This window comes from Lissotriton helveticus, chromosome 6 (genome assembly GCF_964261635.1).
Source record: "Lissotriton helveticus chromosome 6, aLisHel1.1, whole genome shotgun sequence".
In the NCBI taxonomy this organism is placed as follows: Eukaryota; Metazoa; Chordata; class Amphibia; order Caudata; family Salamandridae; genus Lissotriton; species Lissotriton helveticus.
Genome location: NC_136067.1, coordinates 1926149531 through 1926163856, shown reverse-complemented (window position 1 = coordinate 1926163856; position 14326 = coordinate 1926149531).

The following is a 14326-nucleotide window of genomic DNA, read 5'->3' as shown; positions in this document are numbered from 1 at the left end:
GCTTATTGCTGCAAACGAATCCTGCAGAGTGCTGATCCTGACAGAATCACTAGCCCAAGAATTACACTCTGCCCGGTTCGTTGGTAGCAATAATGGCCTCCATGGAGGACGTGCTGCATGCGTTGGTGTTGGTCCAGCAAGAGCTGGCCTCTTCAAAGGCAGAGACAGCTGCTTTAAGAGACAAGGTAGAGCAGTTGTCTAGGAATCCTTTTAACGCCTCTTCTCCTGCCTCGAATGTGCAGGTGACTGTGCCCCCACCTATTCCTTTGGCCACACCAGACAGGTATACAGGAGACCCCCAGAAGACACAAGTCTTTCTGACCCAGATCTTGTTACATTTTTCTTGTAAACCCGCGTCTTTTCCTACTAACCATTCTAGGGTGGCTTTTGCCATTTCCTATCTAGCGGGTGATGCAGCTAATTGGGCGGTCCCACTGGTAAAGAATAATGATCCCCTTTTGTCTGATTGGGCGGCTTTTAGAGCCGAATTTGAGAAGGTATTTGATCGTAGGGCTGCCTCGTTCACAGTAGATAGGGAACTCATGGAGCTGAGACAAGGAAGGAATGAGTTGATTACTTATCTAACCTCGTTTAACAGGCTAGTGGCAGAGGCCGAATGGCCTGAGGAAAAGAGAATGTCCCTTTTTTATCAAGGGTTAAAAGATGAGTTAAAAGATGTGGTGGCTCAAGTGGACCCCCAGCCCAAGACTTGTGTTGACATGATCAATCTAGCTCTGAGGCTAGATGGTCGATTGTCAGAAAGAGGGGGTGCTAGGAAAAGATGGGATAGAGGTACATTCCATTACGATCGCACCTCTTCTAAACCCACTGGAGGGCCTGAAGTTAGTACAGAGCCTATGGAAATCGGAGCCCTCAGATCCCCGTTGTCAAGGGCAGAGAGGGAAGCTAGGAGAACCCAGGGGCTATGCATGTATTGTGGGAAAAAGGGGCATTTCGTGAGAGACTGCCCTTCTAAGCCCAAACCCTCCAGTAACAGTAGGTTCAAAAGAGTAGCTGTTTCTGCCAAGACACCCAGCGATGAGCAGGGGGAACATGCTAGTCCGGGAAGAGGGGAGAAATCAGAATGGAATCTGACTTCCTTGTCGACCGTCGAGGTGGGGGAAACAGAGTCCCATTTGGTAATTGGAATGACGTTGAAATGCGAGAATGAGTGTCACCAAGTTCTGGTTATGTTGGATTCAGGGGCAACGGGCAATTTTATCGATGAGGGTTTAGTATCTCGATTAGCCTTACCTCGCATCCTGAGAGAGAACCCCGAGGTTGTTCTAGCGGTGGATGGTAAGCCTTTACTGTCAGGACAAATCACCGAAAAAACAAGTGAGGTAGGGTTGTCAGTGGTTCGGCGAGGTATTATTCACTCCGAGATGTTGTCTTTGAATATCATAGCGGCACCTCAGTATGAGGTAATTCTGGGAATGCCCTGGCTAAGTAGACACAATCCTGTGATCAATTGGAAACATAAAACCTTTGAGTTTTTGCCTGAGTTTTGTCAGGATCACATGGTGGCCGGACCTTCTGTTCATGTGGCAGTTTTATCCACGCCTTATGTAGCAGCCACAGCAGCGGAAAAGAATGTACAGCTTCCGGCAGCGTATAGTAGTTACAGGGATGTGTTTAGTGAAGTGAAAGCAGAAACCCTTCCTCCACACAGGGAGTATGATTGTTGCATCGATCTGGTGGAGGGGGCTACAATTCCATCTTGTAGGATATATGCATTGTCCGTCCCTGAGACTGCTCACTTGAAAGAATATATCGACCACTACCTCCGCTTGGGTTTCATCAGACCTTCCCGCTCCCCGGCAGCCTCTCCTCTGTTCTTCATAGCGAAGGCCAATGGGGATCTCAGGGCTTGCGTGGACTATCGCGTCTTGAATAAAAATACCATCCGGAATCGTTATCCTCTCCCCCTCATTTCTGTCGTGCTTGACCAGGTGAGGGAAGCAAAGATCTTTACCCGTCTGGACTTGCGGGGGGCTTATCATCTGGTCAGAGTACGTGAGGGGGATGAATGGAAGACGGCATTCAAGACGCGATTCGGTCTCTATGAGTACATGGTGATGCCCTTCGGGCTTTGTAATGCCCCTGCGGCGTTCCAATTTTTCATTAATGATGTGCTTAAAGACTATTTGGACCGTTTTGTGGTAGTGTATATTGATGATATACTGATATACTCTAAGGATGAATCCTGTCATGCTGAACAGGTGAGAGCGGTCTTGGACAAGCTGAGGGAACACCGCTTGTATGCGAAATTGAGTAAATGCGAGTTTGGGGTCAAGGAGGTGGAGTTTCTGGGAGTGAATCTGAGCTCGCAGGGGTTACAGATGTCGGACCGGAAGGTCCAGGCGGTGCAGGAGTGGCCAGTCCCTAAGAATGTGCGGGAGGTGCAAAGCTTTTTGGGTTTTGCTAACTATTATCGCCGTTTTATCGATCAGTTCTCGCAAAAGGCTGTCCCTATCACTAGGTTGTTAAGGAAGGGAGTGCGCTTTGTATGGAATGATGAAGCAGAGGGGGCTTTCCAGGCTTTAAAAAAAGCGTTTGTTACGGCACCTGTGTTGGCACACCCTGTTCTGGAACATCCCTTCGTAGTGGAAGCGGACGCTTCGGATGAAGCAATAGGGGCAGTTTTGTCTCAGAGGAATTCACTCACAGGCCAGCTACATCCTGTAGCGTATCTATCAAAGAAATTGAGCCCTGCTGAGTACAACTATACGATAGCGGAAAAAGAACTACTGGCCATTAAACGTGCCTTCCAAGAGTGGAGGCAATACTTGTGGGGGCCCTGTCATGCAGTTACAGTGTACACGGATCATAGAAACCTCCAGTATATGACTTCGGCCAGGCATTTAACACAAAGACAGATGCGTTGGATGCTTTTTTTTGCAGAGTACAATTTTGTGGTTACCTTTAGGCCTGGCACAGACAATCGGAAGGCAGATGCACTGTCCCGACAAATCATGCCGGATGTACCACAGGAGAAAGAACAACAAGCCATTATTCCGGCGGCCAAGGTAGTATGTGTGGTTCGTGCTGAGCGGTTCTTGGAGGAAGTGCAGAACGCACGATCTAGACAGGCCTGGGATATATGGGCTGGAAAAAAATCGGGGAGGTCGGTGAGAAATGGCCTGCCGTTTCAGGGGGATAGTCTGTACCTGCCCACTGTTGAGATACGGAAGAAAGCCTTCGACTGGTGTCACGTAGCTCCTATGGCTGGGCACCCAGGTATAGCAAAAACTTTAAGATTGCTTAGGAGATATTTTTGGTGGGAAACATTGGTTGAGGATGCCACTGTGTGGGTTAAGGGCTGTGAGGAGTGTGCAAGAGCAAAAGGGGAGACTACCAAGAAAAAGGGTCAGTTGATGCCCATGCCCACGCCCGCACAACCATGGCAGAATATTAGTCTGGATTTTGTTACGGGCTTGCCTATGGAACAAGGGTGTTCAGCTATTCTGGTGGTTGTTGATAACTTGACTAAAATGGGCCATTTTATACCATGCACGAATCTTCCAACAGCTGGGCAAACTGCGCAGTTACTGGCTTCACAAGTCATCCGCTTGCATGGCGTTCCCAGGGTGATCGTTTCAGACAGAGGACCACAATTTGTTGCTCGCTTTTGGAGGATGTGGTGTAAGGCTTTGGGGATTGAGGCAGCTCTCTCCACAAGCTTCCACCCTCAGACAGATGGGCAGACAGAGAGATTAAATCAAACCCTGAAGAAGTATCTACGGTGTTATTCTGCTTCTGCACAGGAATCATGGGTGAACCTGTTATGGATGGCTGAGTTGGCATACAACAACGCTTGGCATAGTTCAACCGGCCTGTCTCCTTTCAAGGGTAATTATGGGTACGATGCCAACACTTTGCCTATAACTCTTCCTTCAGAAGTAGGAGATCAGCCCACTGTTTTGGCTCGCATGCGTACATTGCGAAGAGTGCATAGAGAGGTGCGGAACCATTTGTTGAAGGCCAAAACTGTATACAAACAATGGGAGGACAGACACAGAATACCAGGACCTCAGTTTCAGGTTGGGGACAGGGTGTGGTTATCCACCAAGTACATCCGCTTCAAGATGAGAAGCATCTTTCATCCTAGATACATTGGCCCTTATCAGATTGTGAAAAAGATCAACCCTGTGGCCTATAAGTTGCGGTTGCCTGGCTCCTTGAGAATACATCCGGTGTTCCATGTCCATCTGTTGAAAGCGGCCCTCACCTCTCAGCGGAGGGCGCCTCCGCCAGTGGCTCTTGTGGATGGCCCTGAATATGAAGTCCGGTCCATTCGAGACTCCAAGTTGCGCAGAGGGGTGTTGTGGTATCTGGTCTCGTGGAATGGATATTCTAGTGAGGATGATTCCTGGGAACCGTGGTCCAATGTTCATGCTCCCAGGGCTGTTGCTTCGTTCCATCGGAGATTTCCTTCAAAGCCCGGGCCTAGGAGGCGCTTGGGAGGGGGGCGTACTGTCAGGTCCTAGCCTTCGCGCCTGCATTGCGAACTACATTTCCCAGGGATTGCGGGCCAAGAACTACATTTCCCATGACCCTTTGCAGCCCTCGCGATATAGCGTTGCCGAGCGGCTTGCTCGGAGCTAGTGATTCTGGATTTCCCCGCGGAAGCGGCTGCTCTCTGTTCCGGTGCTCCGTCCTAGGAGAGAGGTCTGCGTTGCGGTGTCAGCGCGGAGGACATTCCTGGATAGGTATTCGTTCTTGACTCTGTTCCCTAATCGCTGGGCTCGTTCATTCCTTAAGTGAGCCAAGCGTTTACCTCGGTCAGGCTCTGCAATTCATAGAGCTGGTACTGTCAAAACGTCTGTGGATAAGGCGTGTCTATTGTGCGTTTATTTACGTTTTTTGTTTCTTTCTTGAGTTTGGTGCTTCAAGTGGCGGAATGAAGGGGGGAGTTATCTCCTCATTGCCGTCATGAATTCATGATGTGTGTTTGTTCTTCGAAGTTGGAATACAATTCCCAAAGCGGGAAGCGGTGGCATTGTGGCTACACTTCACCGTGTTTGGTTGGGTTTGCCTAAAAGGAGGTTACATGTTCCAGGCAAGGATTTCAATGCAGTAATTGATATCGCACTTTATGGAAACTGGCCTCTGCAGTCTAACCCATTGTGGCTTGCATAACTTGATCTGCTGGATAGCAGGAACATAGCATTGTGCAAGACTTTCTTGGCTGTAGAAAATTTATGAGGAAGAGTGTTGCCACTCTGGGGGTGCGTGACAACAATCTACCAGTAATAGCTGATGTACATGGTGTGATCATCCTTGTATATGTTAACTGTGTTCCTTGTGTTGCATAGGGATTGGAGGAAAGGGATGAAGGCCGTCGAGCGGAGAATGATTCATGTTTGATGCAGGTGATTAGTTCTTCTAGCGAGACTTTAATGAGAGTAGTCATAAGGAAATGTACTAACCTGTTATTTTGTTTTACAGCTTCCTTTCCCTGCTGCCCCCTCCTTTCCTTCCTTGGGTTTTCCCCGTTTACGGGGTTTTTCCCTCACCGTATCACCCGAACACCCTGTGCATTCCAGTCAGGGTGTTTGGGAGGTCCGGAGGTGGAGCTTATTGCTGCAAACGAATCCTGCAGAGTGCTGATCCTGACAGAATCACTAGCCCAAGAATTACACTCTGCCCGGTTCGTTGGTAGCAATAATGGCCTCCATGGAGGACGTGCTGCATGCGTTGGTGTTGGTCCAGCAAGAGCTGGCCTCTTCAAAGGCAGAGACAGCTGCTTTAAGAGACAAGGTAGAGCAGTTGTCTAGGAATCCTTTTAACGCCTCTTCTCCTGCCTCGAATGTGCAGGTGACTGTGCCCCCACCTATTCCTTTGGCCACACCAGACAGGTATACAGGAGACCCCCGGAAGACACAAGTCTTTCTGACCCAGATCTTGTTACATTTTTCTTGTAAACCCGCGTCTTTTCCTACTAACCATTCTAGGGTGGCTTTTGCCATTTCCTATCTAGCGGGTGATGCAGCTAATTGGGCGGTCCCACTGGTAAAGAATAATGATCCCCTTTTGTCTGATTGGGCGGCTTTTAGAGCCGAATTTGAGAAGGTATTTGATCGTAGGGCTGCCTCGTTCACAGTAGATAGGGAACTCATGGAGCTGAGACAAGGAAGGAATGAGTTGATTACTTATCTAACCTCGTTTAACAGGCTAGTGGCAGAGGCCGAATGGCCTGAGGAAAAGAGAATGTCCCTTTTTTATCAAGGGTTAAAGGATGAGTTAAAAGATGTGGTCCCCCAGCCCAAGACTTGTGTTGACATGATCAATCTAGCTCTGAGGCTAGATGGTCGATTGTCAGAAAGAGGGGGTGCTAGGAAAAGATGGGATAGAGGTACATTCCATTACGATCGCACCTCTTCTAAACCCACTGGAGGGCCTGAAGTTAGTACAGAGCCTATGGAAATCGGAGCCCTCAGATCCCCGTTGTCAAGGGCAGAGAGGGAAGCTAGGAGAACCCAGGGGCTATGCATGTATTGTGGGAAAAAGGGGCATTTCGTGAGAGACTGCCCTTCTAAGCCCAAACCCTCCAGTAACAGTAGGTTCAAAAGAGTAGCTGTTTCTGCCAAGACACCCAGCGATGAGCAGGGGGAACATGCTAGTCCGGGAAGAGGGGAGAAATCAGAATGGAATCTGACTTCCTTGTCGACCGTCGAGGTGGGGGAAACAGAGTCCCATTTGGTAATTGGAATGACGTTGAAATGCGAGAATGAGTGTCACCAAGTTCTGGTTATGTTGGATTCAGGGGCAACGGGCAATTTTATCGATGAGGGTTTAGTATCTCGATTAGCCTTACCTCGCATCCTGAGAGAGAACCCCGAGGTTGTTCTAGCGGTGGATGGTAAGCCTTTACTGTCAGGACAAATCACCGAAAAAACAAGTGAGGTAGGGTTGTCAGTGGTTCGGCGAGGTATTATTCACTCCGAGATGTTGTCTTTGAATATCATAGCGGCACCTCAGTATGAGGTAATTCTGGGAATGCCCTGGCTGAGTAGACACAATCCTGTGATCAATTGGAAACATAAAACCTTTGAGTTTTTGCCTGAGTTTTGTCAGGATCACATGGTGGCCGGACCTTCTGTTCATGTGGCAGTTTTATCCACTCCTTATGTAGCAGCCACAGCAGCGGAAAAGAATGTACAGCTTCCGGCAGCGTATAGTAGTTACAGGGATGTGTTTAGTGAAGTGAAAGCAGAAACCCTTCCTCCACACAGGGAGTATGATTGTTGCATCGATCTGGTGGAGGGGGCTACAATTCCATCTTGTAGGATATATGCATTGTCCGTCCCTGAGACTGCTCACTTGAAAGAATATATCGACCACTACCTCCGCTTGGGTTTCATCAGACCTTCCCGCTCCCCGGCAGCCTCTCCTCTGTTCTTCATAGCGAAGGCCAATGGGGATCTCAGGGCTTGCGTGGACTATCGCGTCTTGAATAAAAATACCATCCGGAATCGTTATCCTCTCCCCCTCATTTCTGTCGTGCTTGACCAGGTGAGGAAAGCAAAGATCTTTACCCGTCTGGACTTGCGGGGGGCTTATCATCTGGTCAGAGTACGTGAGGGGGATGAATGGAAGACGGCATTCAAGACGCGATTCGGTCTCTATGAGTACATGGTGATGCCCTTCGGGCTTTGTAATGCCCCTGCGGCGTTCCAATTTTTCATTAATGATGTGCTTAAAGACTATTTGGACCGTTTTGTGGTAGTGTATATTGATGATATACTGATATACTCTAAGGATGAATCCTGTCATGCTGAACAGGTGAGAGCGGTCTTGGACAAGCTGAGGGAACACCGCTTGTATGCGAAATTGAGTAAATGCGAGTTTGGGGTCAAGGATGTGGAGTTTCTGGGAGTGAATCTGAGCTCGCAGGGGTTACAGATGTCGGACCGGAAGGTCCAGGCGGTGCAGGAGTGGCCAGTCCCTAAGAATGTGCGGGAGGTGCAAAGCTTTTTGGGTTTTGCTAACTATTATCGCCGTTTTATCGATCAGTTCTCGCAAAAGGCTGTCCCTATCACTAGGTTGTTAAGGAAGGGAGTGCGCTTTGTATGGAATGATGAAGCAGAGGGGGCTTTCCAGGCTTTAAAAAAAGCGTTTGTTACGGCACCTGTGTTGGCACACCCTGTTCTGGAACATCCCTTCGTAGTGGAAGCGGACGCTTCGGATGAAGCAATAGGGGCAGTTTTGTCTCAGAGGAATTCACTCACAGGCCAGCTACATCCTGTAGCGTATCTATCAAAGAAATTGAGCCCTGCTGAGTACAACTATACGATAGCGGAAAAAGAACTACTGGCCATTAAACGTGCCTTCCAAGAGTGGAGGCAATACTTGTGGGGGGCCTGTCATGCAGTTACAGTGTACACGGATCATAGAAACCTCCAGTATATGACTTCGGCCAGGCATTTAACACAAAGACAGATGCGTTGGATGCTTTTTTTTGCAGAGTACAATTTTGTGGTTACCTTTAGGCCTGGCACAGACAATCGGAAGGCAGATGCACTGTCCCGACAAATCATGCCGGATGTACCACAGGAGAAAGAACAACAAGCCATTATTCCGGCGGCCAAGGTAGTATGTGTGGTTCGTGCTGAGCGGTTCTTGGAGGAAGTGCAGAACGCACGATCTAGACAGGCCTGGGATATATGGGCTGGAAAAAAATCGGGGAGGTCGGTGAGAAATGGCCTGCCGTTTCAGGGGGATAGTCTGTACCTGCCCACTGTTGAGATACGGAAGAAAGCCTTCGACTGGTGTCACGTAGCTCCTATGGCGGGGCACCCAGGTATAGCAAAAACTTTAAGATTGCTTAGGAGATATTTTTGGTGGGAAACATTGGTTGAGGATGCCACTGTGTGGGTTAAGGGCTGTGAGGAGTGTGCAAGAGCAAAAGGGGAGACTACCAAGAAAAAGGGTCAGTTGATGCCCATGCCCACGCCCGCACAACCATGGCAGAATATTAGTCTGGATTTTGTTACGGGCTTGCCTATGGAACAAGGGTGTTCAGCTATTCTGGTGGTTGTTGATAACTTGACTAAAATGGGCCATTTTATACCATGCACGAATCTTCCAACAGCTGGGCAAACTGCGCAGTTACTGGCTTCACAAGTCATCCGCTTGCATGGCGTTCCCAGGGTGATCGTTTCAGACAGAGGACCACAATTTGTTGCTCGCTTTTGGAGGATGTGGTGTAAGGCTTTGGGGATTGAGGCAGCTCTCTCCACAAGCTTCCACCCTCAGACAGATGGGCAGACAGAGAGATTAAATCAAACCCTGAAGAAGTATCTACGGTGTTATTCTGCTTCTGCACAGGAATCATGGGTGAACCTGTTATGGATGGCTGAGTTGGCATACAACAACGCTTGGCATAGTTCAACCGGCCTGTCTCCTTTCAAGGCTAATTATGGGTACGATGCCAACACTTTGCCTATAACTCTTCCTTCAGAAGTAGGAGATCAGCCCACTGTTTTGGCTCGCATGCGTACATTGCGAAGAGTGCATAGAGAGGTGCGGAACCATTTGTTGAAGGCCAAAACTGTATACAAACAATGGGAGGACAGACACAGAATACCAGGACCTCAGTTTCAGGTTGGGGACAGGGTGTGGTTATCCACCAAGTACATCCGCTTCAAGATGAGAAGCATCTTTCATCCTAGATACATTGGCCCTTATCAGATTGTGAAAAAGATCAACCCTGTGGCCTATAAGTTGCGGTTGCCTGGCTCCTTGAGAATACATCCGGTGTTCCATGTCCATCTGTTGAAAGCGGCCCTCACCTCTCAGCGGAGGGCGCCTCCGCCAGTGGCCCTTGTGGATGGCCCTGAATATGAAGTCCGGTCCATTCGAGACTCCAAGTTGCGCAGAGGGGTGTTGTGGTATCTGGTCTCGTGGAAGGGATATTCTAGTGAGGATGATTCCTGGGAACCGTGGTCCAATGTTCATGCTCCCAGGGCTGTTGCTTCGTTCCATCGGAGATTTCCTTCAAAGCCCGGGCCTAGGAGGCGCTTGGGAGGGGGGCGTACTGTCAGGTCCTAGCCTTCGCGCCTGCATTGCGAACTACATTTCCCAGGGATTGCGGGCCAAGAACTACATTTCCCATGACCCTTTGCAGCCCTCGCGATATAGCGTTGCCGAGCGGCTTGCTCGGAGCTAGTGATTCTGGATTTCCCCGCGGAAGCGGCTGCTCTCTGTTCCGGTGCTCCGTCCTAGGAGAGAGGTCTGCGTTGCGGTGTCAGCGCGGAGGACATTCCTGGATAGGTATTCGTTCTTGACTCTGTTCCCTAATCGCTGGGCTCGTTCATTCCTTAAGTGAGCCAAGCGTTTACCTCGGTCAGGCTCTGCAATTCATAGAGCTGGTACTGTCAAAACGTCTGTGGATAAGGCGTGTCTATTGTGCGTTTATTTACGTTTTTTGTTTCTTTCTTGAGTTTGGTGCTTCAAGTGGCGGAATGAAGGGGGGAGTTATCTCCTCATTGCCGTCATGAATTCATGATGTGTGTTTGTTCTTCGAAGTTGGAATACAATTCCCAAAGCGGGAAGCGGTGGCATTGTGGCTACACTTCACCGTGTTTGGTTGGGTTTGCCTAAAAGGAGGTTACATGTTCCAGGCAAGGATTTCAATGCAGTAATTGATATCGCACTTTATGGAAACTGGCCTCTGCAGTCTAACCCATTGTGGCTTGCATAACTTGATCTGCTGGATAGCAGGAACATAGCATTGTGCAAGACTTTCTTGGCTGTAGAAAATTTATGAGGAAGAGTGTTGCCACTCTGGGGGTGCGTGACAACAATCTACCAGTAATAGCTGATGTACATGGTGTGATCATCCTTGTATATGTTAACTGTGTTCCTTGTGTTGCATAGGGATTGGAGGAAAGGGATGAAGGCCGTCGAGCGGAGAATGATTCATGTTTGATGCAGGTGATTAGTTCTTCTAGCGAGACTTTAATGAGAGTAGTCATAAGGAAATGTACTAACCTGTTATTTTGTTTTACAGCTTCCTTTCCCTGCTGCCCCCTCCTTTCCTTCCTTGGGTTTTCCCCGTTTACGGGGTTTTTCCCTCACTGTATCACCCGAACACCCTGTGCATTCCAGTCAGGGTGTTTGGGAGGTCCGGAGGTGGAGCTTATTGCTGCAAACGAATCCTGCAGAGTGCTGATCCTGACATTCTATGAAAGATTACTGCTGGTATTTAAACAATACAGTGGTTATGAAAAATTGAGTGAGAAGGATATGAGCCACTTCATATACAGATTTGTTTATGGCTTAAGACCTGAAATTGGTGAAATGATTAGATCTGGAATATTTGGCTGGCAATCACTTTCAGTAGATGACATCTTGAGAAAAGCAAAATATTGCAGTGATGAAATAGATGCTAAACAAAAGAAGTTAAAAGAGAAAGCTATGTGGGCACAGGTAAAAGTGGCTGCACAACAAATAGCAAATTTGGAAAACAAAAATGTTCATCAGAACCAAGGTAAATTTAAAGGTAACTTTAATAAGCCAAAATTGATAGGGAATATTGAAGAGTTAAAGCAGAAACTCCCATGTTTTAATTGCGGCAAAATTGGACACTGGAAGCGAGAATGTAAGAATCCGCCCAGAAATTTTAAAAATGCATCATTAAATCCACAGATGCAGAATGAGATAAATCAGCAGCAACAGCTACAGCGACAGGTAGTGATTCAGCAAAGTCAGATTCCACAACCGCCACTTCCAAACTGTGTAAATGTGCAGAGATACAGTACAGAAACAGGATTCTGCGGAGGTGAACAGGTAAACAGAGCACCAAGAGTGAATGTGTCAAATGTTTCTCAACAATATTGGTTGAAAGAAATTGGAGGTAGTGATTCTGAGGATTACTTATGACGGTGCCTGAGAGAGGAGGAAGAGTGTGTGCTTGGAGCCACTCTTTTTTTTTTTTATATATATTTTTATTATTTAACAGTAAGACAAGAGTAGGCAATACAAACATCAGGTGCTTCGCAATAAAACACAGAAGAAGGATCAGGTGGGGGAATTATACAAACAATAATCACTGTAGGAAGTAAAAGGCCCATAACAGGAACGCATAGCAGAAACAGTAAATAGGCGATCTATGAGTCAAGCAAAGCAATCCCACCCGCGCGACCTCGTCCACAATGCTACAGGATAATTGAGTCAGCGAAGACACCTGGACAATAAAGGATTCGCGAAAGATAAACAGCCCATCTCTCGTAGAAGGCAAGGGGAAAAGAAAAGGGGCCATAGAACATAAAAAAGGCAAAATAAAAAACCCCACCCCTAACCCCCCGCCCTGCACCCCTGCAATGGCTACGGCCTAACCCCACTAGCAGCGTGCCTGTCGCCCAAGAGCTACCCTAAGGGAAGGGAAAAGAAAAAGCGGAGGAGGAGAAAGCAGACACACTCCCGGTCTCCCATACCCCCCGCCAACAGCGACCACCCGGAGACATGATAAAATCAATATTCAGCAATGATACAAACCAGTCAAGGGAGGATAAACAACAGCCACCCAATTCCCATCACAATATAGGCACAACCCCGGCATTACGAAAAGCTAGCATGTCGAAACCCAGCGAGAGAGTTCAGCCCTGGCCAGTACTGTCCGTCAGAAGAGACATTGCCACTCGAGCCGCCATTTTGATGGAAAAGGCAAAGCGTCCACAAAAGTTCTTTTCAGCATAAGAGGATCGAAAACAGGATAAAAGTTCATGGCTCGAAGTAGGAAGGATGTCCAAGAACAGCGAGCATCCGAAACCATCAACAAGGAAATCGTGGCTACATGGAAGGTCGTCCACAGATGTGATATGTGGCAGCAGGGTCAGGCAAAAGACGCTAGCGAGAAGTACTGGCTGGCTCGCCGGTAATAGGGAACCATCAAGATTCATAAATTCCGGGTTATGCACAGGGACCGCGACCTTTGAGATGCAGTGCACCGCTGGTACCATCTCCAGCTGGAAACCAAACGAGGTGTCGATCCCAGATTCCAGGATACCGTCCACTTTCACCATCAGTGTCCGGAACACAGCGACTGTGTGCGAATGGAGCGCCCCAATGGCGGCCACAACGGCCCGTAGCGATGGCATGCCCTCCGTCCGCTCCATCCCCTCTCAGTAGGAGACAAAGCCGGATTCGGACCCCGGAGGCCGGCTGCTCCGGAGTCACAGGCCACGCGAATCCGATCACAAATAATGGGCGCTCCTCGTCTTATAGAACACACCGTCGCCGGCAGAGAGGACCCCGGCCCGTCGACCCCGAGGGGGTAGCTAGGTCTCCGGGCACCGGGCCCCCACCACAGCAATCGGCGTAGCACGATGGCGTGTCCCGGGGATGGATCGGTCAGAGGATCGTCAGGAAAAATCAACAATTCAGGCACTCTTCGGGAGACCGGGCTCAGTCCAGGTCTCACGGCCGATGTTGTTCAACTCTGACTCGGGTAGTCCAGAAATCGAGGCCCCGGCTTCCACACGTTGTTAGGCCGAGAATGGAAACACGGCGTGTCTTCGCCAGCCGATAAGGTAGAAATCTCGGGAGTGCACCTCCGGAATCAGTAGACCTTCATAGACAAGGAAATCAGGTGTAAGGGCAGTATGGAAGACAGGATAATCGAGCTGCTGGCGGAGGTCGGCGGAGCCGGGAGCTTACGCGGCCATCTTGATTCGTAGCGTCGATGTGTATCCTTGGAGCCACTCTTGAGGTAGATCAGTCTGGTCCATTTGTAAATGGTAAAGTGAATGATGTAGAAATCACTTTTCTTGTGGACACAGGTGCTACCCGTTCTACTGTTAGATCAGTGGAAATAGAGAACCTACCACTCTCTGGGGACACGATCAAAGTAGTTGGCATAGCTAATCAACAAATTAAAACAGATTTAACAGAACCAGTTGAAGTTGAAATTGGCAAATTTAAAGACAAGCATAGATTTGTAGTTTGTAACAGCAGTCCAGTAAACTTGTTAGGGAGGGACATCCTTTGCAAGATGAACTGTAAAATATATTGCTCACCGGATGGTATTGAGCTTCAAACACAAGAAGAAGATGGGCTTTACAGGTTAACAATGTTAATGGTTGAAGCAGAAGAAAATACATTATTTCCTGCATTTGACAAAAATAATCTTCCTGAAGAATTAAAAGAGACAGTCGATGCTAAAATTTGGGATTTGACTGGAGACGAAATGGGTTTGATGAAAAATGTAGACCCAGTAAAAATAACAGTAAAGCAAGGAGCAGATTATCCAAACGTTCCTCAGTATAAAATGAAAGCAGAAGTTATTGAAGGTGTCATATCTGTAATTGATAAATTCATA